This window comes from Mandrillus leucophaeus, unplaced genomic scaffold, assembly GCF_000951045.1.
Source record: "Mandrillus leucophaeus isolate KB7577 unplaced genomic scaffold, Mleu.le_1.0 Scaffold226, whole genome shotgun sequence".
Classification (NCBI taxonomy): domain Eukaryota; kingdom Metazoa; phylum Chordata; class Mammalia; order Primates; family Cercopithecidae; genus Mandrillus; species Mandrillus leucophaeus.
Window position 1 is genome coordinate 1,985,637 of NW_012102321.1, and position 27,738 is coordinate 2,013,374.

The window sequence follows — 27,738 nt, forward strand, 5'->3', positions numbered from 1 at the left end:
GGACGAGCTCTGCCTTCTCTGAACGGTAGCCCTTGGTCAGAGATGCCAGAAAAGCCCACAACAAGGCTTGGCATGAGCAATTAAAAAAACAAAACAAAAAAATCCTCAGTCTTCTTCCCATTTCCTGGGTATGGGATAGATGGCCACGCGGGGGCCGTTCCTTGGATGAGTCTTGAAGAGGAAGATGAGAGGTGGTGGGAGTAGGCGTGGAGAGAAGACCTGGGATGATGTCTGCTCCCAACTTCCTCTGTCAGGGATCCTAAACCTGGTTAAGTACTGTGGATCTAAACTGTGACTGTGACAAGGACCTTCAGGAGGCCATTACCATGGCCTTAAATGCTGACCAATCTCCAGCCAGACCCAAGTCCAGTTCTCGCATTCCCAAAACCTTCTTCTTTCTCCCCACCCTAGGTGAAATGAAAAGATATCCTCTCCCGATTGTCTTTTTCTGTCAGCCCCTGTGGTTTTAAGGAAAGGTATAAGATAATCAAAGTACAGGAAAAAGAAGAGGAGAGAGAAAAAAGAGGATCAAATGAAAGAAAATATGGGAGTAGGAGTCAAAGAATCTCACCATTTCCTTAGGTGTTTCCCTCCAATCCCCACTACCAAGTGTTGCATCAAACATCACACTGATTAACTGCTAGTGGGAGATATGCAGCAATAAGATATGGAGCTATCTTCTACTTCTTCCCATCCAGTACACACTTGTACATACACACACACACAAACTTTTTATACACATACTTTTCAAAAAATGTCTACTTACCAAATAACAAAGATCAGCCTCAACAGATAATTGTTCCCTCCTTTCTTTCCTATGGTGCAGAAGGCAATACACCAAAGCAACTCTGATCCTTGTGTGTAAGGACGGCAAAGCAGTGAAGGCATGCTGCTTCCTTCCAAGTACTGATGGTCACAGAGGCATGGAAGGCAGATCAAAGGCCAAGAAAGCACATGAGCTCAGCTCTGCATGAAGATAAAGGGTCAGAACAAGACTGACCATCAGCCTAAGTATTTACTGAGTACCTATGATGTGCTGTGTCAGCCATTAGGGATTCAGTGGTGGACAAAATAGATGTAGCACATTCCTCATGGAATTTAGTAACTAAGCAGTCTGGAGAAGCCATTGGTGCTATTGACAAAGTATTTCTTGCTCTCTGCCTTATGAAGGCCTGGCAGGATTGCACTTTCTGGTCCCTTTAGGTTTGCTGGGGTCATGTAGCTTGTGAGTGGAGGTGCACCGTGTCACTTCCAGGACATTGTCAATGTGAGACCTTCCCATACAATATTCAAGTTGGTGTCTGTTCTAACAGCCTGGGTCCCTGAGAAACTAAAATAAGCATAGTCTGCCAGCTTACTTGCAATTGACAGGTGGCATGAACAAGAGATCAACTTACATTGTTTTAAGCCACTGAGCATTTGGGAGCATTTGTTACTGCAGCATAACCTGACCTGTCCTGACTGATGTACTCCTATCAGGGGCCAACACTTTTATTGAGAATCCACTATGTGCAAGGTCTTGTGCTGGGCACCGTGGTTGGATAGAAGCATTCATGGGTACTAATCTCTACCCTCAGCCTGTCACAACCTGGTTGAGGAACACATGAGGAACATGCCAACCATCATTTTTGGCACATAGACACCCAATAAATGTATTGGTTGCTAATAGGAGTTTATCAGTCAGACAGAGGTAAAGATGAATATAACTCAAAGGAGAGAGAGAGTGTCACAGATTGGGTAGTGAGAAAAGACTTCGTGGAGTTTGGACTTGAGTTGGGCCTTGAAGGATGGATTGAGTGTACCGAGGTAGACAGCAGTGCATAGAGTGTTCCCAGTGGGAGAGAGCCCACACGACAGTGCACCGGGGGACTGTGTATGACGGGCTTAGGAGGCAGTTGGTAAAAGTTGCTGCCCCCACACAAGCAGTGAGAAGGCTAAGTGGTGGGTACCGCAACTGCTAAGTTGAACTAAGTTGGAGCCTGCAGATGCTGGTGGAAAAGTCATCCTCCTGGGAGCTGTGGGGGCAAAGGAAAAGGTGGGGCAAAGCGGATGGCCCAGGCCTGCTCTGCCAAGGGCTGCGATTCAAGACATCCTCATGTAAGGAGCTGTGCCTCCAGCCAGCAGCCGTTTTTTCCCCTCGTTCTCTGCAGAAGGTAATAACCTGTCACCAGAGCAAATAAAGTCTGATTTACATGAAATTTAATGCTAAGCATTTTCCTTTATTCCCCAGCACTGCGGTGGCAGTATGGCAGTGCTGGCACAGCCGGGCCTGCTGTGTGCAGCTGCGGGATTTCACTGCATAGTTTAAAAAGAAATTACTTTTTTGTGACAGGGTCTATCACCGTGGGCAGGGGCATCTCAGTCAGCTTGGCAATTTCCCACCTGTTTTCCCTGAAAAAGACGCAAAGTCAGGTGGAGAGAGTTTGAGCAAGGTGGGAGGAGAGGAGGAAGTGCAGTCAGAAATCTATTCAGTATTTCCGGGTGCTGGTGGGTGATCCTCAGCCTCACTGTAACAGTGACTTGAGTCTCATAAAGCAGCATTGGCACCACCCTTGCACATGCTATCATCATTGCCATCTATCACCAACAATCAGAAATATTCTTTCAGGACCAGCCCTGACTGTGCTAGGCATAGCAGCTACAAAAACAAGGCCACTGTCCCTAGGAATTTATTCTTAGTGACACCAGCTACTCACATAAAAGCATGATCTTTCTCCACCTCCATCATCATCCCACCTCATCATCCCAAGCTTGTAAATACTTCATAAACTTTACTATCCTTTGCTAAATGTTCACCCTTTCTCTTAGAATATCTGTATACATCCTATTTATTTTTTGAGACTTTGCATAATCCTACTTCATTTTTGAGACACTATTTGTTGAGATGCCACCTCTTCCATGAAGCCTTCTTCAACCTCCAAACCAAAATAAGGCTTCCCTTCCTCTGTGCTCCCAATGCATACTAATTACAACTTATTTTAGTGCTCATTACTTCTCTACTCTGTGTATGATAATTGAGACACATGTCTTTTCCCATCACTGGACTCTGTAAAATCCTCAAGGACTAATATAAAGACCTTGGTAATTATCCAAAGAAGGACCATCCATTCCTTTTCAAGCATGCCCCCTGGCGGTTTCAATTCATTCCCCCACACCATATGCAGGGTGATAAGAGACCTTGTATTATTCTCATCTGGCAGGGAAAGGGAGCTCATGCAGCAGGTTAAGCATTTATAGGATACAAGAAGTAGGCTACAGAGAGTCTTGAATCTCGGGTTAGGGAGTCTGGATCCAACTCTAGAGACAATGAGGACCCAGGGAAGAATTTGGGGTAATTGTCTTCAAGTAGTTCAGTGACTTTGTTCTATCTTGTTATTTTCTTTGTCCTTAGGATCTGCGTTTTAGGAGTTTTCTAGGTCTGGGAGGGAAGTCATTTCTTTTTCTTGACCAAGTGACGTGAGGATTCCCTGGTCACCCTCTTGGGCCATGATAGTTCCATTTCTGGGACCTTCCTGTTGCCTAACACACAACAGACAGTCAATTATTCTCACCATGATTTATCTGAGGCCACACTGGAATCTTCCATCTTCACTAGACGTCTGACACTGCCCCACACAAGCCTTGGTCAGTGTGGGTGCTCAGGGAATAGAAATGGCTTGGAGGGCTGGGAGTGTGGGTTTGGGAGAGAGGTAGGGAAATGGGCTGGCAGCTATCACACTGACCCTTCCCTTCCTACTCCCGTGAATAATGCCATCTATAGTATCATTTCTGTGGAGGACCACGCTAACCCTAGGAGTGTTCAGAATCTGTGGTCTACCCATTGGCCTTTCCTGCACTGTATTTGATGGTCAGCTGCAGTAGAGCAGCATCAGGAGGGAAATCTACTGCCCCAAATGCTATATTCCAGAGTCTATTAGAAATGAGTTTCACATTTTTCTGCAGGGAAAGATTATCCATGCCATTGCTCATGCAGATAACTAAGAGTGGGTTGTCAATATCCTACATATTAACTGTGTGACCTTGAGTGAGTTATTTCACCTCCCTGAGCCTCGGCTTCCTCCTCTGTCATATAAGGAGGAAATTGCTTTGAAAAGTTGTTGAAAGCAGAAAATGAAGACCCAGCCCAGGGCCTGCCATGTGCTAAATGCTCAATATATGTTAGCACTTGTTATTAGTAGTGAATAGATCCAGACCTCTTGGGTCTGTAGTTGTGGGTGCCTGGCTGAGCAGGGCTCGCCTTACAGTGGAGTTTAGTAGGTTTCACTTGTCAAATGTGGACGTGGGTGTGAGGTGGAGCAGGCGGGCCTGCCGGGGGAACCTGGGTATATTCAGGGAAGATCTGGGGTCAGAGAGGGAGGGGTGAGGGCAATTTAACTAGATAGATAACCAGATAATAGCAAGATGAGGGGCCATGGAGAAGGTAAACAAGATTGATAAAATAGATTAAAAAGGAGGGAGAGGCAAGGCACTGCAGGGGAATATAAATAGAACAGAGTATCAACAGGACAGATGCTGTAGATGAAAAGGGGCTGTAAAGCAGAACAGGCAGAAAATACAAACAGTGCAAACAGCCCAGTGGATAGAATATGAAAATGGCACGGGCATACAGACGGGGAGCATTACCTAGATAGACGCAGGGACAGTGGGGAGAGAGATGAATGAGAGGAAGGAGGAGGGAGACCCCTGAGGCCACAGCTCCACCTCAGGTTCACTGCCTCTGGCTGGTCTCTGGCCCCTAATGGCTTCAGTGATGTGGTTTAATGAGGAGATCCCTGGAGCTGAACTAGAATTAAAACAAATGGAAATCCTGTAGGGATTTTGTCACCTCTTCGGCACTCGCCATTGAGAAGAATTTAAATGAGAGCCAGCCTGGTAATTAGTGTGTCATCCTGTAGTTGTGAGGAAGGAGGAATTCTGTGGGTTCTGATGCTGGAGCCAGGTGGCAGGGCGGTGGCTATCCCTGGCGAGGTGAAGTCTGTCTGGGCAGAAGCCCCCTCCTCTACTGCCAGGAACCCTGGCTGTCATGGCAGGCTCTGCCTCAGCTCACCAAGGCCAAGAACTCTTTGCCCTGGCCGCAGTGCTACCACCAAATGTCATCCGTATAACTCTCTCAACTAAGCAAAAATAACTGACTCAGAATCCTTCACCATTTTCCATCGTAAGTCCCATGTATTCAAAGCTAGTGGCTGAGGTAAGTCCTCCCTCTCTCTTTTCCTCCCTCCCTTCCTTCCTCCCTCCCTCCCTCCCTCCCTCCCTTCCTTCCTTCCTTCCTTCTTGCCTGCCTACCTGCCTGCCTGCATTTAAGATTTGCTAAGCATTTAGCCATCATTATATAACACAAGATATTTTACATGGGCTATGGGAGTGCTACGACTGTAGGAATGATGAGGAGTCAAAGGCAGGAAAACAAGCTTGCTGTGGGCTGGTGAGTGTGGAGACGGGCTTGAAGTATGAGCAGGTTCAATGGGGAAGATGGGTGGGACTGGCAGACCAGGCAGAGGGGAGGGTCTGAGAAAGAAAATGAAGGGCACATTTGGGCAATGGCAATTAGGCCAATGTGGTGGGAGCTGAGGATTCGGCAGAAGAGCAGTGGGCACAAGGTATGGAAAAGTCATTTGGATGAATGGGATGGTCAAGGTCAGGAATTTGGATGTTATCTAGTATCAGTTATAACCCATCGAGGTTTTGAGGGGGTACAGACAAAGTCAGTTTGGGATGGTGATGGGTAAAATGATAGAGAAGACATGGGACAGAAGACAAAGAGGACAGGGCAGGAGTCCCGTCTTTGGAAATAGAGAGGAGGGGGTCAGCAGCACCACCTGACCTTCTTTCCCATCATCCTTCCTCCTTGGGATACCCGACTTCTATTCTGATCCCCAAGCAGGCCCTGCCTTTTATCCTTCCATTCCTTTCCTTCTCCCTTCCCTTTTCCTTTCAGCGGGGTGGCTTCAGTTTTTAAGGAGACTATTGGTCCCCATGGCAACTTAGACACATCAGAGATCCCTGAAAAGATGCTGAGGTCCAAATGGCATGAGGAAAGGAAAGCTAGAGACAGGCCCCCACCATCAAGGCATTCACCTGCAGAGTCAACCCCAAGAAGCCCACTACTTGACATCTAGACATTTGATTCGGGGAGGCAGCTGCTGGGGAGAAAAGTGGGGAGGTGGCTCTGGCAGTTGATGCAAGACAGCTTGACGCTCTTGCATGAGGTGTGGCCAATTATTTTGACAATTCTGTCTTGTGTGTCAGTTAAATGTTTTGTGTTGTACAACCGAACTTCTCCCCAAAGATAGCAGGGGCAGGGAAACAAAGCCTACCTTTTTCGTATGCCCTGTAGCACCTGGCACAGTGCTGCACACTGGGTAAGAGCTCAGAAATACCATTTAAATAAATGAATGAAGCCCGACACTGTACCTGGGGGGTCTCTATTTGCATATGAAATGTGATTAACTTTTTACAGAGATCCAAAGGAGGGCTGTCATTCAAAGTAATGCCTTTGCTGATTCTCCCACTGCTCAAAATATCCTTTGAACTTCTCTTAGAATTATCTTTAAGGCTAGTTAACGAGCCACATAAGAATAGCAATCTTATTATATTACAATCACCTCGTGCGCATGGAATAAACCCTCCCTTCTTCTGCAACTTTCAGCAAAAGAAAGCTTGTGGGATGATTTTTGCCTCCTTTCAAAGAAGCCCTTTTGTGGTTCATTTAACTTATTTTTTTACTTCCAAGATTGTCCATGATACTTTCATGTAATCTTATTTACATGAGAGAAGGGAATGTTATTTGTGTGTTTTTGTGGTATACGGTCAATTAAGGGCAGCTTGCCCTGCCCTGGCCCCCTACCATTTTATGGTATGTAGATCTATTTCCTTCAATTGCTTTAAAAATTCTCAATATTGTCTTTGCATTGTGAGAGTGGGGAGTTCCTGTACATTCTTCTAGAAAGAACAGAGGGTTTCAAGTTGTCGGGGGAGGGGATCTCTGCTTTGAAAACAAAAACTGTGTGAAAAGGTACAGTTGTGATTGACAGCAAGTCAGTTTTCCTTCCAGGTTTCCAAGTGGGGACACTGCCAGTCTGGCTATCAGGACTGAAAGCTCAGCGGAACAAGCTTGAGCTCACAGCTGGCTTTTAAAAATCCACAGAACTTTCAGCATGGTGTTGTGGCTGGCCCAGGCTTTACAGAGACTGATGCTGCTGCCCGCAGTGGCGTCAACTAGAACTGAAAACGGGAACCCCTCATCCTTGCCTACTCTCTGTGTCTACCCAGTGTCTTTTCCTCCAGAGCAGGGGTTGCTGGATAGAATGCCATGGATGCGCCAAGAGCAGCCTTCGCTGTAATCCCCACACTCTCAGATGGGGGTTCATCTGAGCAGAGGACTAAATCCTTTCTTGGCATGTGGGCTAAAGTCTCTTGGCAAAGAAACTGAGGTCCCAGCTCATCAGAAATTCTATCTTCGGCAGCCATGAGCAGATGGATTGGAGTTTCTTGGGGTCGAGCATTTGCACTTGTCCACCTCCACCTCCAAACTGGATATTTATAGTGGAAAAACAATCTGTTGGTTGGGAAGAGCGAGGAACCCTCATGGCAGCATGGGGTGGTGGAGAGAAAATGTGGGAGTTCTGATCTCCTTAAACTTGTATGTACCCAGTGCTCCTTGTCTTTGACTTCACTACAATGAAGCTTTGGAATCTTTCGGGCATTTTTTCTTACCTTTTGAGAGTTCCATTTTTATATTTGCAAAATGACAGATTAGACAGGATGATCAAGTTTATAGTGTTGATGGCAGGCATAAAGTGACATGGCCCCTGCTAATAAAGAAAGATAAGGCTAGAAACTCAGTAACAAGTCAGTGTTTCCCATCACTGGTATATCTAGAAGCCAACAAGCTTGTGCTTATTCATCCCTATCTACATGCCAGGGACTGACAGTACATGTTTGGGATGTTAGAAGCCAGAAGTAGAGATATTATCTCTGGCCCTAGACTAGAGCAAAACCAATCAACTCCTGCAGGCCAGAATCTAGGATTCATCAAAAGGATGCTTCAGTCAACTGAACTCACAAATTCTGGGTGGTACCAGGGAAAGATTCTCTTTTTGGCTGCAAAGTCTTAAAGATTAAACAAAAGTAAAGCAATATTCTAAAATATTATCTCATGACTTTTCCTTTATAGGTAATGCCTTTTTACCTACAACTCTTTCAGCTTTGAAACTAGACCAAAAGGCTGAAGCTAATTGCCCCAGGGCACCATAGAACCTCTTGAGAACCAAGACTTACAGTGTTGTTTTTGAGTTCTTGAAAGCCAAGATTTGCTGTTCCAAGAGCTAGGACTGATTATAGTTATTGCTGCACTGTTTTTGTTTTAATACCAAAACTTAGCTTTGTGGTGAAAAAAGGCTGAAGGACTCAAGCATGGAATTTACACTAAAAATTAGATAAAAGGAAATGCCTAAGGCTGTAAAGACAGTTGCACCATCATACAGAGAGAAGGTAGGACAATTTTTAGACTTGAGAGAAAATCCTGAAGAAGACAGGAAGATGACTACAAACAAGTTTCAGTGGTGAGTATGGGCCATGCTCCATGTTCTACTTTGAGGTTGAAACCCTGAAAGAGGGTATGGTAGAGAACTCCACATAGTGAGCCAAGAGGCCTTTACCATGCTTCTTGCCTGGACTGGTAGTACCAGTGTTCTTGCCTGGACCCAGAGGACCACACCACTCTGGGGGAGTTGTGTAGATGAAGGGTGCAATGGTTTGAATGCTCACATCCTCCAAAATTCATGTTGAAATTTAATTGCCATTGTAACAGTGTTAAGAGGTGGAATCTTTACAAGGTGATTAAGCCATGAGGGTTCCACCCTTATGAATGGATTAATGCCACTATCACGCGATTGGTTTCATTATAAAAGGGTTAGTTCAGCCCCCTTTTCTCCTCTTAACCTCCCTTTGCCCTTCTGCCATTTCTATGCCTTCTACAATGTGATGACACAGCACAAAAGCCCCCCACCCCCAAGATGCCAGCACCTTGATGTTGGACTTCCCAGTCTTCAGAACTATGAGAAATACCTTTTTGCTTATTACAAATTACTCAGTCTCAGCTATTCTGTTACAGCAGCATAAAATAGACTAAGACAACATGATACGTATGGGCAAAGAGAGGGTCAGAGGAAATAATTTCTCCTGCCTCAACTCCCTAGACTGCCTCCCTAAGGGTGTAGAGGAGATCTCATGTGCCTGAGTAGAACACAGGTGGCTGTAATTTGAAATCCAAGAGACCTGTCAGGGTAGCCAGGGGAGGAAGAGCCCAGGTAGGAGCTGAGCTGGCATTAAAGCCTCAGAAAGCTACAGTGCCTGTGAGAGCTGAAGTAGGAGCACAGCTGGCTAGGGGAGCCTGTTGAGCTGACCCAGGACAATGACAAGCGTGCTACAAGAATTGCAAGACATCCAGCAGCAGGCAGCAGCAGAGAAGAGACCCTGCTGCCAAGATCATGCACAATTTCCACTCCTGCCCATACCCAGAACCTAAGATACCCCAGATAGGACTGAGACAGTGACTAACAGGGGGCTAGGGGTCTAAGAAAACTCATAGGACAGGAGAGGAGGGCACAGGGAGACTGCATGGACTGGTCAGTGGAGGCCATAGAACAGTGGTCAACTAGGAAGGTGCAGCAGAAATCAAGGCTGATGCTCACTGATTAGGAGAAATCATCAAAACTTACTGGAAACAAGCAAGGCCAAAAGATGGTTCAGATACCAAGTACCCTCTTCCCCTCATTCCTGCAGCATTCAGGGTGTCCTCTGACTGTGCATGGGCAGGCATGGTGAGGGTCAGCCACTACTTGAGACACAGAAAAGGGAAAGGACATCTCCAGTTGAGACAGTTCACGCAAAGATTACAGAACTGATTGATCAAATTCAGACAAATATGTGCTGTAGAGAACTGCAGGATCAACCATGTCATAAGAGAGGCCAGCTCACCCTGCCCAGAATGACACACCAGAAGAGCCAGTACAGGGAAGCCAAGGAGTGTGGGGATCTAGTCCAGAAGACATGGAGCTGTGTGACCTGGACACCTTTCTTGACCCTCTTAGGCTCAAATACCTCATCTGTAATACCAACCTTAATGGGTGCTATTACTGGCTAAATTGTGTCCCTTTCAAAAGCTATGTTGAAGTCCTAATCCCCAGTGCCCCAGAATGTGACTTTATTTGGAAATAGGATTTTAACAGAGGTAACCCAATTAAAATGAGGTAATTGGGGTAGGCCCTAATCCAATGTGATTGGTGTCCTTATCAAAAGGGGGAATTTGGACACAGATGCAGACACAACAGAGGGAAGATGATATGATGACTTGCAGGGAGAAGGCAGCCATGTGACTGGGGTGATACCTCCATCAGCCAAGGAACGACAAGAATTGCAGGGAAACGCTAGAAACCAGAAGAAGTAAGGGAGGATTCTCCCTTAGAGACATCAGAAAGAGCATGGGCCTGCTGACACCCTGATTCTGGACTTGGACTTCTGGATTGCAGAACTGTGAGACAACAAATTACTGTTGCTTTTAGCCATCCAGTTTTCTGTACTTTGTTATGGCAACCCAAGGAAACTGATATAGGTGGCCTGCAAGGTTTGAATGTGTGATGTATGAAAAACATCAACCACATAACAGATTCTAAAACACTGAAAGTTATAACAGTAAATACTTGCTATTTGATGCTTAAACCTCTTTATGATTCTGGACTCAAGGGTCTAGGATCTTCTGGTTCATAGATAACCTTGGTTTGTGTCAACATTTTCACTTATAATAATTGGAATGTGATAATAATAACAAGAAGTTCTCAATATTCTCACCAGCCTACAGCCTCGTTCTTTTTTAAAGTTTGGTTTAATTTATTTTAGGCTTAGGAGCTTATACTAATTAGTATAGCTGAATATATATTAAGTGTAAATGAACTTTTCTACATCTCCCACCCAACTGTCAATGAAGGGCTCCAATTTCAGACGCTGTGGTGTCTCCTCCACAACTGCACAGAAGCCGTCTGGACAGGGGTGTGTCTGCACATCATCGGTTTACTGGATTCCTTTAGCTGCCTCCTACTAAATACCGTTGCTAATAGGAAACATAAACATGAGTGTTGATGATGTGCAGGCACATTCTGAGGGCTTAACTCCTGTCAACCCATTTAACCTTCTTAACAAAAACTGTTAATGTGACCTGGACACAAAAACTGATAAAGTAGGTGCAGGTGCAGTTATCTACATTTGATGGAATAAAACAAAAGATAGAGGCATGGAAGATGGAGGGGGGTTAAATAATTTGCCTAGGGTCATATAACTAACAAATATAAAACCAGGATTTGAATGCAACTACTCAAACTGAAGCACAAAACTATATGAACTATCATTTGCTGCAAAAGTCATTCCTGAAGTAGTTCTGAAACAAAATCACAAAATGTTAGAGAAAATCTTGAGCATGTATTATGTGCCAAGAGTATTGCAAAAGCATTATCTTGTCAATTATCATAATAGCCTAAAAACGAAACTGTTATTATTCCCATTTTGTGGATGAGAAAGCTGAGGCACAGAGATTAAATAACTTGAAAGAATACCATAGATCTTAAGTCTCAAAGTTGGGATTCAGACTTGTGTTTTTCAGATTCCAAAACCCATGTTCTTTATATGAGATCATTCTGGCTCGAAAGACAGGAGGACCTTAATAGTATAATAGCATAATATCCTATCCAGACAGGAACTGCTTGAAGAACACCCTAGTAAATGGTGGTTTTTGAGTATCTTCAGTTGCTGAAAATCTGTTCTAACATGGTCATCCTCCCACTTCCTTCCCTTCCTTCCTTCTCTCTTTCCCCCTCTCTCCCTTCTTCCCTTTCCCTCCCTCTCTCATTTCATTCTCTCCTGTCATTAATGAAAGACCTAGAAAAGTTTCCTAACGTTTGTGATGTCTTGGCACATATAAAGAATAGTTTCCAGACTTAGGCTGCTCAGGGCTCCAGCAGCTAGGATGCCCTAAGCACTGAGGTGTGCCAAAACTTGAGTACACTTGTAACTCACCTGGAGAACATAGTTAAGAAGCTTTGATCTAAAAGAAGAGACTACTAAGTAATGAGACAATGTTAATACAGCATGGTGTGTCCTATGATGAGATGAATACAGGACTGGAAGAATATGAGCAGAATAATGACTCAATCTTTGGTGAACAGGGAAACCCTCAAGGAAGAGGGATTTTCCAAGATGTCATCTAAAAGAGGTTGATTTCAGCCTGGGAAAGAGATGGATGCTGAATGGAGGATTTGTAGTCAGGAGGAATCCTATCTGGAGATGCCGTGCTCCAAACATAGCTTTAGTTGTCTTTTTATTTCTCTTTTCTATATTTCACTTTTGTTTCTTCTACCCCCTTCTTTTTTCAGGACCACTTTCCTTATTCTTTTTTTTTTTTTTTTTCCTGCAGCCTCTGCCTCCCAAGTTCAAGCGATTCTCCTGCCTCAGCTTCCTGAGTAGCTGGGATTAGAGGCGCCTGCCACAATGGCCAGCTAATTTTTGTATTTTTAGTAGAGACAGGTTTCACCATGTTGGCCAGGGTGCTCTGGTCTCGAACTACTGACCTCAGGTTATCTGCCCACCTCAGCCTCCCAAAGTGCCGAGATTACAAGCGTGAGCCACTGTTACCAGCCCCGCTTTCCTTATTCTTATCATTCTTTCCTAGCTGCTACTGTCAGTGTATAGGTGACCCCCATAAATAGCCCTCCAACCTATGGAGAAAAAAGTGGCCATCTTCATTAGAGTATTTTCCAGAAGTTTTGGTGAGATGAGTCATAGAGCCACTGGATATTGGTCATGGTACTGAGACTCACCTGACTGGGATGGTCTTTAAAGGATGGAATAAACCTTGTGGCTGAAACAACGTGAAGTCACTCTGGTCACTTCCGGCAAAGAGACCACAGTTGTAGTGATGAAGAGTGGCCAGGGCATGGCAGCTCTTTCCTTAATTACCAAATTTGCTCTACATAATGAAACATCAGCAACAGCCCATCAGTATTCTACAGTTCTGTGGGAAATAATTTTATATATAGCTCTTTATTTTCTCAAACATTTTATTCTGACATTTATTTTACAACCAAATACCAAAGACTTATTTCTCTACAAAGCCTGCATTACGTCAACATGATTTTTCCTTCAAGAAAACATACCCATAAACAAATCATTGAGAAAAAGGAAAATGCTCCACGTCCCCGTGCAGCTTGGCAGATTACCATGAAAACTTCAGTTCATAACAGTTGCTGGCTTAGGACATGTCTAGCATAGGGTAGGTCCTGATTGTTAATAAATTGTTATGTTAATTGAATTAAGGAATGCAGAGTGGCATAAAAGAAAGGTGGGCTTTGGACTCTGATCCAGGTTTGAATCTGAATCCAGCCACTTGTATAGCTGAGTAACCCAGAGGGAATTGTTTAATCCTTTTGAGCTTCAGTTTTCTCTTTAATAAAACTGAGGCAAAACCACCTGACTCACATTTGAGGATTAAATGAAATTATGTAGTTAGGAATCTAGCTCAGTACTTGTGTATGGTAGACACATAGAAAAAATAGTTCTCTCCTTTTTTCAAATTGACCCACCAACCAAGGTGTGTAGCATGCTCCAATAAATCATTGGCCAATCAAAACAAGAATAAAGGACCTGGTATCAGAAGAATTGATTCTTAATTCAGGCCACACAAAAGAATTACGTGGACTTAAAAAAAAAAAATCAGGGCCTAGACCCCACACCAATAATTTTTAATTTAATAGTTCAGGGATGGAGCCAGGAAAGCAATACTTTTTTCAAAAACTGCCCAGGTGATTTTTAATGCACAGAAGGGTTGAAAAGCACTGGACAAGAAAAAGAAAACCCTTTTGCTCTACTCTGGTCTGATCAGCCTGTGCAGATTGTTGCATTCCATTTCCATGTAACCATTAAGAGAGGGGAAGCAAATAATGAGGACCTCTCACGTGGTGGAGGGGATTAAGTCTAAGTCATAAAGTGAAGAGCTCAAGGATGGGGGCCATTGACTTGACTGACTGAAGATGGCTCGGAGTGAATGATCACTTTCCAATTATGTCAAGGGTTACTAAGTAAAAAGGGATTGGACTTGTCTTACATGGTATGACGAGGTGAAGCTCTATGAATTAAGGATTCAAGTCGGATATGACCAAAGGTGGGATGGACTGCTTTTAGAGACAGTGAGTTCACAGTCACTGGAGGAATTCAATAAGATATTGCATGACTGCTTAATGGCAACAGAGAGGAGGCATTCAAGCATTGAATAAGCAGTTGAACTAATTCTTAATGGCCTGCCTCAAAACTTTGTGGTGGTAGCCGTGTGACTAATTTTAAGAAATTTCTTGGGGAAAAGATGTTGGATGACATGAAAGGGTAAAAAAATTCAAGCCATCAGTCTGCGTGTGCCTCTATACCTTGGGCCTTCCTAGTCCATGGAATTAAGTGAACACATCTTTCAGACACAGCTGAAGCAAACTTGCCACTCCTCAAAGCTGCAGCCAAAAGACCATAGACTCAAGCATCATAGTTGCTGCTGGGATTATCACAATCATCTAGACAAATGTTTCATGTCTTTTTTTAAGCAGTGGAACCTACCCTCTCTTTTTTTATTCCAAATAAAATAAATCCTATGCAGATATCTAATAATTAATCAAACTGGGGCTGCTCTGGTTGAAGCATGTGGCTATGTTCACCTGCCTCCCAATCCCATCAGTGGCCCCTGAGAGACTTGCTTACAACCCTAGAATTCCATAGTACAGGTTTTGAAAATCATACTGTTATAGATAACCCTCTCTTTTTACAGATGAATAAACTGGCCTCAGAATAGCTAAGTAACTTGGTCAGGGTAACTTAGTTCATGAGAGTAGAGATAAGCCCAAACCTAATCTCCTCAATTCTGGGCCAGTGCCTCTCCCACGAGCCCACAGTAATGCCGTAACGGGAGCAAGAGTAGCTCCAATATGACCAGTTCTTGTTGCAGTAATCTATGGCAACAATGATGCATAAGAAGCCCAAGCACCCATTTCAACCAAAAATGCCAACCTTCTTCCTGGGAGACACCCATTCTTTGTTTCTGTTGGTGGCGATGGATTTGCTCTAATAGTTAGTCTCTTAGTCAATGTCCACAGTAATCAACATCTTCTTTTTGTACATTGACCAACTAGGATTGAGGAGGGGAAGGGGGGTACTCTTTCTTGAGATCCAAACCAAGCAACTGGCCCACACACGTAAGATGTCAAATCTTGGCCCCATCATATGGTGCTCCAACTAACTGAGCAAAGCACATTTAGCTAACTCAATTTACAGCATTATTTTTCTTTTCTTCTTTTTCTATAAACTTGGGAAAGGGTTTAGATGAATTGAACCAAAAGGCAGATAATAGAATAAAAAAGCAGTTGGTAAGGACACATGTATAATTCTGGAAGTAAATATGGACACTTTAGATAATTAGAGGTTTATTCTGAAAAGTTTTCACAACCATTCACTCATGTACTCATTCAGTCACCATCTCCCTGACTCTCATTTGATATTCATAGAGCACCTATCACATTCTGGGCAATACTTTTTAAAACAAAAATGAATGCAAAAAGTATGCATATAATTAATACAAAAACAGGTAGGATGAACAAAATGTTAAAATTTTAAGTTAAGACAAAATCAGAGACTGGATAAAGAAAATATGGCACATATACACCATGGAATACTATGCAGCCATAAAAAAGGATGAATTCATGTCCTTTGCGGGGACATGGATGAAGCCAGAGATCATCATTCTCAGCAAACTAACACAAGAACAGAAAACCAAACACTGCATGTTCTCACTCATAAGTGGGAATTGAACAATGAGAACACATGGACACAGGGAGGGTAACATCACACACTGGGGCCTGTCAGGGGGTTGGGAGCTAGGGGAGCGATAGTGTTAGGAGAAATACCTAATGTAGATGATGGATTAATGGGTGCAACAAACCACCCTGGCACGTGTATACCTATGTAACAAACCTGCATGTTTTGCACATGTATCCCGGAACCTAAAGTATAATAAAAAAATAAAATAGAAGACAAAATCAGTATTTCTGATTTTTCCTTTTGCCTCAGACTCTAGTATGATTTGATATGGTACTGTAACTGATCCATCTTTATTTCAAATATTGAGGGCTATAGTTAATAGTATTGTATTATACACTGAAAGATTGCTAAGTGAGTAGATTTGAGATCCTCTTAACAAAAAGAAAGAGGTAAGTATGGGAGATGATAAATATATTTGCTTACCTATAGTAATCATTATTGTATGTCTATATCAAAACACTATGTTGTACATCTTAAATTTCTAAAAATGATAAAATAAAATAAAAATTTGATATTTCATTTTTCATGGATTTTTGCATTAATTTTGATTTTTAAAATATTGCATTAAATATTATTTATTTTAACTGCTGAGTTTTTTTGGTGTCCCTTTACATTTTGTGTCCCCACCAAGTGCCTCACTCACCTAACTTTAGACCTGGTCTTGTTGAGGCATTGGTAAAGGCAGAGGATACAAAAAATAAATACAACATGTCTATTCTCAAGGAGTTCTCAGTCTGGTGGAGAAGACAGAGAGGTAAACAATGAACTGAAATACAAATATTTCTATAATAGAACCATGTGCAAAGACTGTTGGCACAAAGAAGGGAGGGATCCACTCAGTTGAGGTGGGTGGCCGGCAGTGAGGAGGGGAAGGGCATTCCAGGCCAAAGGACAGCGTGGGCTAAGGCGAGGAGGACTGCAATGGCAAGATGAGTGGTTCATTCCAATCAACAGAGTGCAAAGTGAAAGCAAAGGAGGTAATAGCAGGAGGTAAGCTCAGAGAGTTAGTCAGGTGCCAGGGGCTGCAAACACTAATTGAACACCTTGTAGGTGTGCAGTACTCTGAGCATCCCCACAAAGCATCAGTCATAATACGAGCGCTGAGGATCTCATGCTAGTTACAGCAGACAAGGCATGTCACACAGGAAAAACAAACAAACAATAAAACCAGGTAATAACAAGGAGTGCAGGGACAGACTGAGAGGACAGCAGTTCCAAGGAAGGCAGTCAGATCTCTGAACTGGGGAGGGGAGATCACAGAAGAGATCGCTTTTAGGCTTAGCTCTAAGGGAATTAGCAAGGTCTCAAGATGCCACATCCTCCTGGCAACCACCTCTCTGATGTGTGTGTCTGCATCTTTGTAACTAAATAGCTTCCATTCACTCCTCTGTATGAATGCAGCCTGGAAGCTAACTGAGGAGGAAGAACCTTCAACAGCCCTAGTTTGGATGGCAGCCAGGGCTCTGTGTCCCTGGAACATAATCCCAACTGACTCTCCTTGCTGGATGAGCATAGCAAAAGGTATAAATAACAGCAGAAATGAACCCCTCCTAGGACTGCTGTGGGATTAATAAGCCCTTGAGACCCTGGCACTTCAAACCCTGTGGAAACCAGTGCTTCAATTGCTATTATGAGCAGACTCCCAGCCATGGCTCCTTCAGCACATGCTGCTAGATAATCTCTCTCTAGCTATTGCCAGGAGCTATCAATCACTCAGTGCCTATCTCTTAACCCACAGCCTGAGAAGGGAAGGGAAGAGGCTGCAAGGACAGTGTGGGGTGGGTCATGAAGGGGGCAAGAGATTATCGGCTGGTTGATCTCTTCCAGAAGTGTGAGAATAGTGCACAGGCTCTGAAGTCAACCAATGTGGTTTTGAAACTTGGTTTTCCCACCTATTAGATCCGTGAAGCTGGATGGCCAGTAACAAGGCTGTTGACAAATATTCCCATTCTCTAACTGGGTTCATGGTAGAATTGAACTTATCTGCCCCCTCTGGAGTTAGGTGTGGCCATGTGAGTTGCTTTGGACAAGCAATATGAAGGAATGAATGTAGAAGTGGGAGTTTTAAAAGCTAGTGCAAAATTCATCACATTCCCTTCCCCTCCTGTAGCAACTGAGGAAGCATGTGTCAATTTGGATTTAGCCTGGGAATCTAAGTGACCAGGATAAGCAGAGACTCCTGGTCACCTGCTTTCAATGTAAATAACAAATAAACTTCTATTGCTTTAAGCCACTAAGACTTGGGTGTTTTTTGTTACTGCAGCATCATGTAGTGATCCTGACTAGTTTGGGGCAAGTTACTCAATCTCTTGAAGACTCAGTTTCCTCACTTGTAAGATGGGAATAATAATATCTATATTAGAGAGTTATGGTAAGACTTATAAGAGATGATTTATGTCAAATCATTAGCAAATAGTCCATAATAAATGTCTCAACAATTGTTAATTTGGGTGGCTATTATCATTATTGTCACGTTACTATCACGTTTATTACAACTCTCTTCTTAGGCTCCTCCAGGGGCCAGTGCACCTCTCTACTCTGAGGCAGCCAGTGTTCCCTTCACCAGTTCAAGTGATAAATAGGTAAGAAGCTCACATACCTTGGGTTCGGCAATGCCACTTTATGTTGGTTGTCAGCGGAATTATTAATGGTCCCCCTGTGGATGGTGATCCACGTAGGTGACCCAGCCCCTGCAGGAGCCTGACTGAGGGACCCCTGGCTCGAGGAGCCGGAGGCTGTCTTACTTTTCCTGCTGGTGCTGGGTGAGATAGTCTTTGCTCTCACTCTCTCTTGCCATCACTTATCTAGGCAGTACATTCCTGAGGATCAATCACTACTGCCCTTTACATCACAGTTTCACTCTGCCGTTAACCATTATTCAATGGAGAGCATCAGGTGAGTTACAGAGGAGGCAACTGAAGTTCACTGATGTTAAGTGACTCTACCAGGAACACAGCTTAGGGCTGGAGCATGAGGAGAACCCAGCCTCCATTTCCTTTGGTGCTTAGTCTCCGAGATTGGGCATTTTTATTCTTGTTAGTTTCAGGTTGGGCAGTGATTTTAAAAGCCTCACCTTCTCCTCTCATCCTTCCTTCTCCTCATTAATGGCCAAGCAAGAAATTCTTCAAGGGCAAACTGGTTTATCCAGGGCTTCTGATTGAAGTGTAGAGCTGTTGTTTGGTGAGTATCTACCTACAGTGCTGGAAGATACATCCCTGTTGTCCTTGGTCATGGGAGGAAGAAAGCATTTATCCATTACATCTCTGACTGGGGGTTTTCCTTTGATGCCACCTGTTGAATCTCTTCCAAAGAGAATCAACAGTGGCAGAATTTCTTTATGGAAGGGCATTAAGAGTAGCAATCTGGTTGGGAGGCAGCAGGTGTAGGGAACTCATCTTGAAGTGTACTTGCAGAGAAACCATCTACTTTTACTTAGTCTGTTTATTTGCCATGGTTGTGTGGAGTACACTGATAGAGGCCATGAAAGAGCTCAAGCCAGTCCTACACCCTCCAACCCAGCCCTTTACACCGTTCACAGTGCTGTTGTAAACCAATCCTCACATTGAGCCAGTTAATGGATAAATAGAAAAGTCAAAGAGAGCATAGATCAATCTGAACCAACCCAAGCCAACAGTTTGCAGCTCAAAATGCAGTGAGAAAATAGAGACCCCTCTTATGTAGGGCCCTCTTAAAATCTACCAAGTGGCTTTATGGGCAAGAAATTCCTGCAAAAATAGAATCTAATAAAAGATTGTCAGCTCAAGTTTTAGGAGTCATAAGTTTTGGAAACTAGCATTGTTTGATAGGCTCTCAATTCCCTCATCACTATGAGCTTCCTTCACTGGTTGAACCAAAATCAATAAAATTATGTTCCAAAAGAGCTTGTCCTTCAGAAACCCTGTCCCTAGCAGTCCCAGAGTCTTCACCAGACTCTGTCCCCTGTTCTATTGTCTGTGCAGAGAAGATGCTGTGGGTGTCATCTGCCTGGCAAGTAGGGCCCAAGATAGTTGTTTTCTCCATGATAGAGAAATGTTCTCAAGTTTCCCTCCACAGCGCCAAGTGTCCTCCCAAACAGATGGGGCACAGGCAGAATATTTCACATTGATGACTGCAGAACTCTGGCTGGCAACAGTGCTGAAATTCTTTTATTAGACTTTATTTCTGTGGTCATTATTCACCCATAAAAAGCCACACAGTAGATCTTAGGAGGCTCAACACAAGAGGAATCTCTCTTTTCACACATCTCCCCTCCCTGTTACATTAGCATCTCTTAGGAGACTCCCATTCCCTGGTGGGCATTTTGTTATCTTCCCAGAGTTCCTTAAGCCTCATGGAACACTTTCTAAAGAAACAGAGAAGGTGGGTGTACCAATTAGGTACTATAATTTTCCAGGATCTTCCTGATAGGAATTGGGAATGTTATTCTGGGGCCTGTAGGAATTATGCCTCTGAGCATTTTTTTTTTTTTTCAGTCCTCTGAATCTGTGTATCAGTCACTATAGAGAAAGGCAAAGGGCTTCTACCCACACTTCCCACCTCTTTGCTTTTGGCCCTGCTATTATTCCTCCAGAATGCACTTCGCCCACCCCTTTCATTCCTGTCCCTCAGAAATACACCTATTATTCAATCTTTCCCTTATCACTATGGGTCTAACTTGTTCTTCCCTTTCTACCTCCTAAAGCATTTATTTGCATCTTTTGCTTATGCATTTAATCATATATTATCTTGAATTGTTGTCTGTTTCAGGTATATAATATTAATCTTTCAAGTGAGATAAAAAATTATTTTAGGGGCCCAGGCACAGTGGTTCATGCCTGTAATCCCAACACTTTGGGAGACTGAAGCGGGCCGATCTCTTGAGCCCAGGAGTTTGAGACCAGCCTGGGAAACACGGCAAAACCCCATCTCTACAAAAGATACACAAATTATCCATGTGTGGTGGTGCACACCTGTAGTCCCAGTTACTCAGGAGGCTGAGGTGGGAGGATCACTGGAGCCCAGAAGGCAGGAGGTTACAGTGAGCCAAGATTGCACCACTGCACTCCAGCCTGGGCAACAGAGTGAGACCTTGTTTCTAAAAAAAAAAAATTATTGGCTAGGTGCAGTGGCTCACGCCTGTAATTCCAGCACTTTGTGAGGCCGAGGCAGGTGGATCACCTAAAGTCAGGAGTTCGAGACCAGCCTGGCCAACATGGTGAAACCCTGTCTCTACCAAAAATACAAAAAAAAATTAGCTGGGTGTGGTGGTGGGTGCCTGTAGTTCCAGCTACTTAGGAGGCTGAGGCAGGAGAATCACCTGAACCTGGGAGGCGGAGGTTGCAGTGAGCCGAGATTACACCACTGCACTCCAACCTGGGTGACAGAGAGAGACTCTATCTCAAAAAAAAAAAAAAAAAAATTTAATTATTATTTTAGGATAGGAATAATTGAATCATTGATAACTGACATTTGGTGATTGCCAGCTATTGGTAGGGAATGCATTACGTGGAAGAAGATACAAAGACACAGACTCAGAAAATTAAAGCTGAAAGGGGCTAAGAGGTTGTCCTGACCAACTCCTTCCTTTTCCAAATAAGATATAAAAGCAACTACTAAAGGAGCCTTTCACATTCCCAAGTATATACCAAAACTGAAACCCAGATTAAACCCTATTTCAGAGCTTACTCCTGTGCCTCCCTCTTTGCTAGAGTTTGTCATCAAAGATTGCCTTTTGGAAACAGATGGATGAAGTTGAACCTCTTGGATTCTTCAAAGTTGTGAGGGTAAAATAGGTACCCTTTTGCACTGACTCAGTTGGCTTTGCAACTATTTCCCATCCTGCAACCCTCGGAAGTACTGGCTTTCAATGGTCTGTCCCATCTTTTCTGTTTTAAGTCTATAGTAGACCCACAAAATTACCAGACTGAATTGGATCAAAGAGAATGAGGCAATGGAGACAGTGTCATGAAAGAGAAAGGGCATTAGACTTGATTCCTAGTTCATTGTTAGCTTGTTAAAAAATGAGAACCAGCAATAATAACAAATAGGCTTTACTGAATGCTCATGATTGTTAGTCTGCTAGCATTTTGCACTTATTCTCTCATTTATTACTCATAACATCCTTATGAGGTAGGTGCTCTTATTATACTAATGGTACAAATGAGGAGACTGAGGCACAGAGAAATTAAACAACTTGTGGTGGAGGCAGGGGAATATGATAATGGAGAAGGAGGGGCTATCAGAATCCTATGGTTCTTCTGTTATTCTAAGACTCTATTGGTCTTAGAAAATCCACTTTTTAAAGTCCATCCTAGTTTCATTGGAAAATTCACATTAGTTTAGAGCCAAGGTTGAAAACAACATCCCATGGCTTAGATTTTTGGTTTGGCTACATAATTTTTTTTTAAAAGAAAAAGAAAAAGAATTTGTGAATAATGTTTAACATTGGGAGATGATATATAGAATTATTGATTTTTGACTTCCCTCAAAAGATGAAGAAACCCGTGTTTCTGTATGGTAAGAGGGAGCAGGAGCTAAGGAGTGGAGGGTCCTTCTAAAAGGTCCTCCAGTTCCCCCCATCCATCGTTCACCACTTTCTACCAGTTCCCAACATGGCGACCATGCTCAGCTGTCATGATGCCTGGCCTACTTCCCTCTTGTATGTGGCCTACCTGGCTCCCAGAATCGTTTCAGTTTGAGACACATGCTGTACTGTGGGCTCTTCTGCTACTCAAAGACTGATTCTATAAAAGAAAAAGAACTTAGAGAGTTCTCCTGAAAATCAATGATCTTTCTAAATTGGAAGGATGGATTATTGTCAACATAACAAACCTCATTTTCCAGTGTGGGAAAAAAATATTTGAAATAATTTCTCTAGAAAGAAACAATTTCATTATATGGAAAAATCAGCCTCCATTCAGCAACCCTTGAATGGCAGCTTCAAACATTAGAACCTTGCCAAACCAATTTTCTCCTCTCAGATTTAACACTGCTCCATTTATCTCAGTGGGGACTAAAGACCAGCTAAATTTGAAGTCATAAAGCTCAGCCTTTTTGAATGATTTTGGTCAAAACAGCTCTTTTGTAAGCAGACAAAGTGTGCTTATTTAATGTTCTTCCTTCTCAAAAGAGACTAAAGAAAAATTTCCAAAATTTTCCCAAAACATTTCACCTCTGAGCCGATTATAAAGGTGGAGAATTTCAGTTGGAAAGGGGGGCGCATATTTCAGGGTTATCAGCTCTCAGAAATAGAAGATTATAATGGGATCAGGGCTCCTCCCCACTTGCTTTTAACTACAGTTAATGCTTCTGTAATCATTATAATAATGATGTTTTGCATTTATATAGCACTATTCATTCTTCTGAGGAGCTCAAAATGCTTTACAAACATTATCTCATTAAATCCTCTTGACATCCCTGTGAGGCAGGTAATGACAAGAGAGATTGTCCCTGAGGTACAAGACTCTCTCAGGGGCCAGCACAGTGGTGAGATGAGCTGCCCTTAATCCCCACAGGGCTGGAAATAGATTACTGGTCTGCAGGATGCTTGACAGAACCTCATGTGAGGAATAGCGTCTCCTAGGGAATGTGAGAAGTGACTTTGTTCCCCCACGTGTCCTGGCACAGCTTCCAGAGGCTCATGTAATAAGAAACAATGCCTGGGTCCTCCCATCTGGAAACTGCTTTTGGGTACTGTGGATAGAGGGAGCATTCAGGGACTATTGCTGAATGCATGAATGCTAGCTTAGTCTCAAGATTTCCAGCTGCACTAGGTTGTGCTAAAAGTTCAAATTGTACCCAAGAGCTGAATTTTCAGAGGCTTTCTTTTACTTTTCAGACACTGGGGCTTGTCTATACCTGGTGATGGTTTTAGATGGAGGAAAAAACCTATTGGTTTGGAATATTCAGGTAAAAACCTTGCTGAGGGGTGTATTGGAAATGTCGGGGCATGGGGGCCATAGTTAGCTGGACCAGTCATGTAAATTAGCATTGATCCATTCACCTCCAAGCATTTGGCCAGGCTCAGAAGGAAAACAGATGGCAGTTAGGGAAGAATGAATTTTAATAAAAATGGAAACTACTGACTTTTCTGCAGTAACATTATTCCTCTAGGCTCCTTTCCATTGTTCTCTGTCATGACTAGAGAACAGAGAAGAGTTAGTGAAAATTCAACAGACCTCAGCGCCAGCTAGGGTCTTTAAATCCAGCTTCTCAAGAAGTTTGCAAGAAATCAGATAATCTTAGATTATCTTTCCTGGACCTCTCCTTTATCATCAACAAATAATTCTTTCAGGCCACTACACACAGGGCACGTTCCTGAGAATGCCGAGAACAATATAAGGCAGTAAGGCAAGGGACCGTCCTTGCCTTAGGCAAACAGAAAGCGTACTCAAGAACAACAGTAACAGTCTCCAGAAACTAATGTATGAACATCCCTCAGGAAGTAAAGATCACCATGCAAATACAAGGTGTTTTCCCACCTGTGATTCAACTGTAGACCTCATTTAGTCCAATTCTCTATTTCAGTTCAGTTTAATGATTATTTTTAAAGCATTTACCAAAACTAAAGTCCATATAGGTTAAATGACTTGATCAAGATCACTTCATTAGTTGTATCATTGAAAACATAAAAACAAATCAACTCACCAAGATTAGAGGTGCATTTTCCATGGGACACAAACAAAAGGAATATTAATACAGTTATGGTTTTCAGCAAGCACGTTTTTGTTTCCAAAGCCTTGGACGTTGGCATGGAATACATGCTCATGGAATGTACAGGCGCTGTGTAAACAGGAGGCATGCGTGAAATGGCATGGTGACTGTGAGAATCCAAATTCCAAAAAGTTATGAGTGTCTAAAACTGGATAACCAAGTGAATACAGGTACATTTAGGAGAAGTATGCACTTTGCAGTTAGTTTCTAGAAGGACAGAATATAGGTCACATCTGACACTGATCCAGAGACTTTAGTCAAGTGTTGTGAGAAGGCACTCAAAGAGCCAAGGTCTAGGTAAGACTCCGTTAGGTGAGGCACCCAGCTGCTCAGTGGCATGTAGATCATTCTGCCACTCTGGGATCTCAAGACCCCCAAGTCTTCACATTTTCTGGAATGCTTTAATGAATTTGTAAGCTCCAAGAGGGCAGACATCCAATGCGTGCAGGAACTCCTCCCTCTTTGTTGAGCAGAGAGGAGATGCATCCTTAAATTGAATGCACTCTTAGATGGCTCTGGCTCTCCAGGAGCTAAAGGGCTTCCCCAAGGTCACACGTTCAGTGACGGAGAGGCAGGGTGGAGCAGCGGTCTCCAGACTCCATTCCAGCCTCTGTGGGCCCCAGGTTGGGGGGTCACCAATTTGCAGAGCTGAGGGAGAAGAGAGGAGGGAGGAGGGAGAGCAGGAGGGAGGGTAACCTGTCCCCAGCTGCCAGATGGGAAGTGTCAGCTTGGCCTTGGCCACCTCGGGTCACTGCTCCTCCCTTTCAGGCACCCGGGTCTGCCCACGGCGAAGAGCAGCGGCGGAGACATCGCAGCAACGCTAACGCGGCAGACCGCATAGGGGCCCTGCGAGGCACACACGCGCCTTCTGCTCACACCTCAGGCATGCTCACACCTCAGGCAGTCAGAGGGGCCAGCTGTAGCTGTGTTGGTGTTGTCATGGCGACGGGAGCAGACCATTAGAGCATTACCAGGAAATGAGAAGACTTGGGGTCTTGCAATCGCCGCCGAGTGACGGAGTAATTCGCAGATGCCGCCCAGCGGCGGGGCGGCGCGGTTAATGGGGTCTCCGCCGGGCGAGTGTCCCGCATCAGCGGTAATGGGGCCGGCCCACCCGGGGGCTGCCCGGAGCAGCGTCGCCCCAGCAGGCTTAGGCGGAGCTGGCCAACTCCAGAGGCCAGCGGCTCCTCGCGGTGCGGAGAGGAGGAATGAGTGGCCAGGTGGGGCGGGGTCTGCAATCAGCCCGGGCTCTCCCTGAGACCCATTGGCGGGTTCCCTGCCACCAATATGCAGTCTCACAACTGTTTTGTGTCCCACTTGAAACCAGAAAATACACTTCCCAGATAGCAAGGAGGTGGGACTTGGATTCAACTCTTGCTGCAACTTGGGATGGCGGCAACCCCTCAGCGTGGGGATGCTGAGGCCAGGCTCGGGGACTGGGGCTGGTTCTACAGGACGGAGGAAAAGGGCAAGCCATATGATGGAGTAAAGTCCCTTGCAGGACTTCCGTTTGACTGCACGCCTACCTATCTTGGCATTCTGCGTGTTTCCAGAATTTTAGGAAAATGTCACACTGGTTGATTAGCACAGACTCTGGAACTGGACTCGGGGATTGGGATCCCAGCTTTACCACTTGTATTAGCTGTGACCTTGAGCAGGTTACTTAACTCCCTTGTGTTTCAGAGAAGTTCTGCATTTGTACAATGGAAATTATAGTAGTAATACCTTAAAGAGGTGTTATGAGGTGTGTATTTAGAATGATGCCTGGCATATAGTAAGAATTAAATATTTTTGCTATTTAGCTATTACTAGTATTATCGTTAGTATTATTAGTATCCATCTGGATTTATGTAGTGAGATATCCTATAAAATAAGAGGGTTGGAAGAAGTGGTCTTCCATTACAGTATGTGGAACAGTTCTGCAAACATACTTTTGCATGTTACTCTTGGCTACCAATATCTATTTGATTCAAAGGTGATTTGGTTTAGCGGAAAGCAAGGCTTCTGTTTATGTCTATACATGAGATGCACCACCAGACACTGACTGTATTGAATTGAATGGCTCCACAGCTATAATACCCACAGGGTTTGCTCATAAAGATAAGGCCTCCATGTACAGTTGAGTTGGTTGTATATCCTGCACCAAGGCACCCAGCTGAGGAGTGAGTAGGAGCAGAAACCCAGTCCCTGCTTTACTCCTGAAGTTATGCTCCCTGGCATAGTGCTATGTCTGCCTGGAGGAAGGAGTGCATTTAAAAAAATTTCAACAACTTACCTTATGGGCTTTCAGTAGCCTTATGATCTTTGGGAAGGTCATAGCAAAATGAAAACAATGAGAAACCCAAAAAGCAAAAAACAGAAAACAAAACATGACATTTAGTCAGATGCAGATCCTGAATTTAAGACTTACGCTACAGAGGAACTCCTGAGTTTGTCTGTGGTCTTCAGTAACAATTTGTCATTCTCTTTCCTCTCCCTTACGCAGCATTTGTTTAGATAAATTTTGCTGAGGAGATCAAATCGCTTTGCTTATAACAGAAATGATATTGTGGTTTCAACATATTTATACAGATTTATATGTGTGCCAAAATATGTCTACATGTGTAGAAACATGAAGGTACAGAAATGCCTTTATCTTCAGTTTGTGTTTAGCTGACTTTGATAGTCCAGTAGCTATACCTCTCAGAGAAGTCTGGTGAAAACCGCCACATCCTACAATTTCTCTGCAGAGGGTAGGGTTTGGGTAAGGTCACTTGGCCAGTTCTTACTCAGAGATGCGGCTCTCAGGCACTGAAAAAGCCGAAACCCTTGCCTTTGAGGTTGGCCATGGCCACTATTACACAAAACTTAGTCATTCAATTTGATATATATTTGCATGTCTTCGGGGGACCTAGTATGTGACACACGGACTTGTAGTCATCATGGCAGAAGAGAAAGGCGAATGGGCCTCAACTTAAGAGGCCTGGGTTCCAGTTCTGGATTTGTAATATTAAAATCCGTACAATTTTGATAAACACTTAGCCACTCAAGTTCGAGTTTCTTGATTTGAAAATAGGGATAATTATACTCACGACTATTTATGGAGATAAAATGCTAAAAGCCATGTGAGAATTATGAAAATGCTATATACAGTCAAGAAACAGA

At 43.6% G+C, this 27,738-nt stretch overlaps 1 protein-coding gene across 1 annotated transcript in view; it reads right to left on the reverse strand.

Annotated features, from left to right (window-relative positions):
- TNR (tenascin R) overlaps positions 1 to 24,673 on the reverse strand; it is a 270,873-nt gene extending 246,200 nt beyond the window's left edge. The window contains exons 1-2 of the mRNA XM_011981430.1: positions 24,529 to 24,673; positions 22,554 to 22,625 (exon numbers count right to left, since the gene is read on the reverse strand). The gene's annotated coding sequence lies outside the window, so the exon portion shown is untranslated. The remainder of the gene's footprint in view (positions 1 to 22,553; positions 22,626 to 24,528) is intronic.
- Positions 24,674 to 27,738: the final 3,065 nt, after the last annotated feature.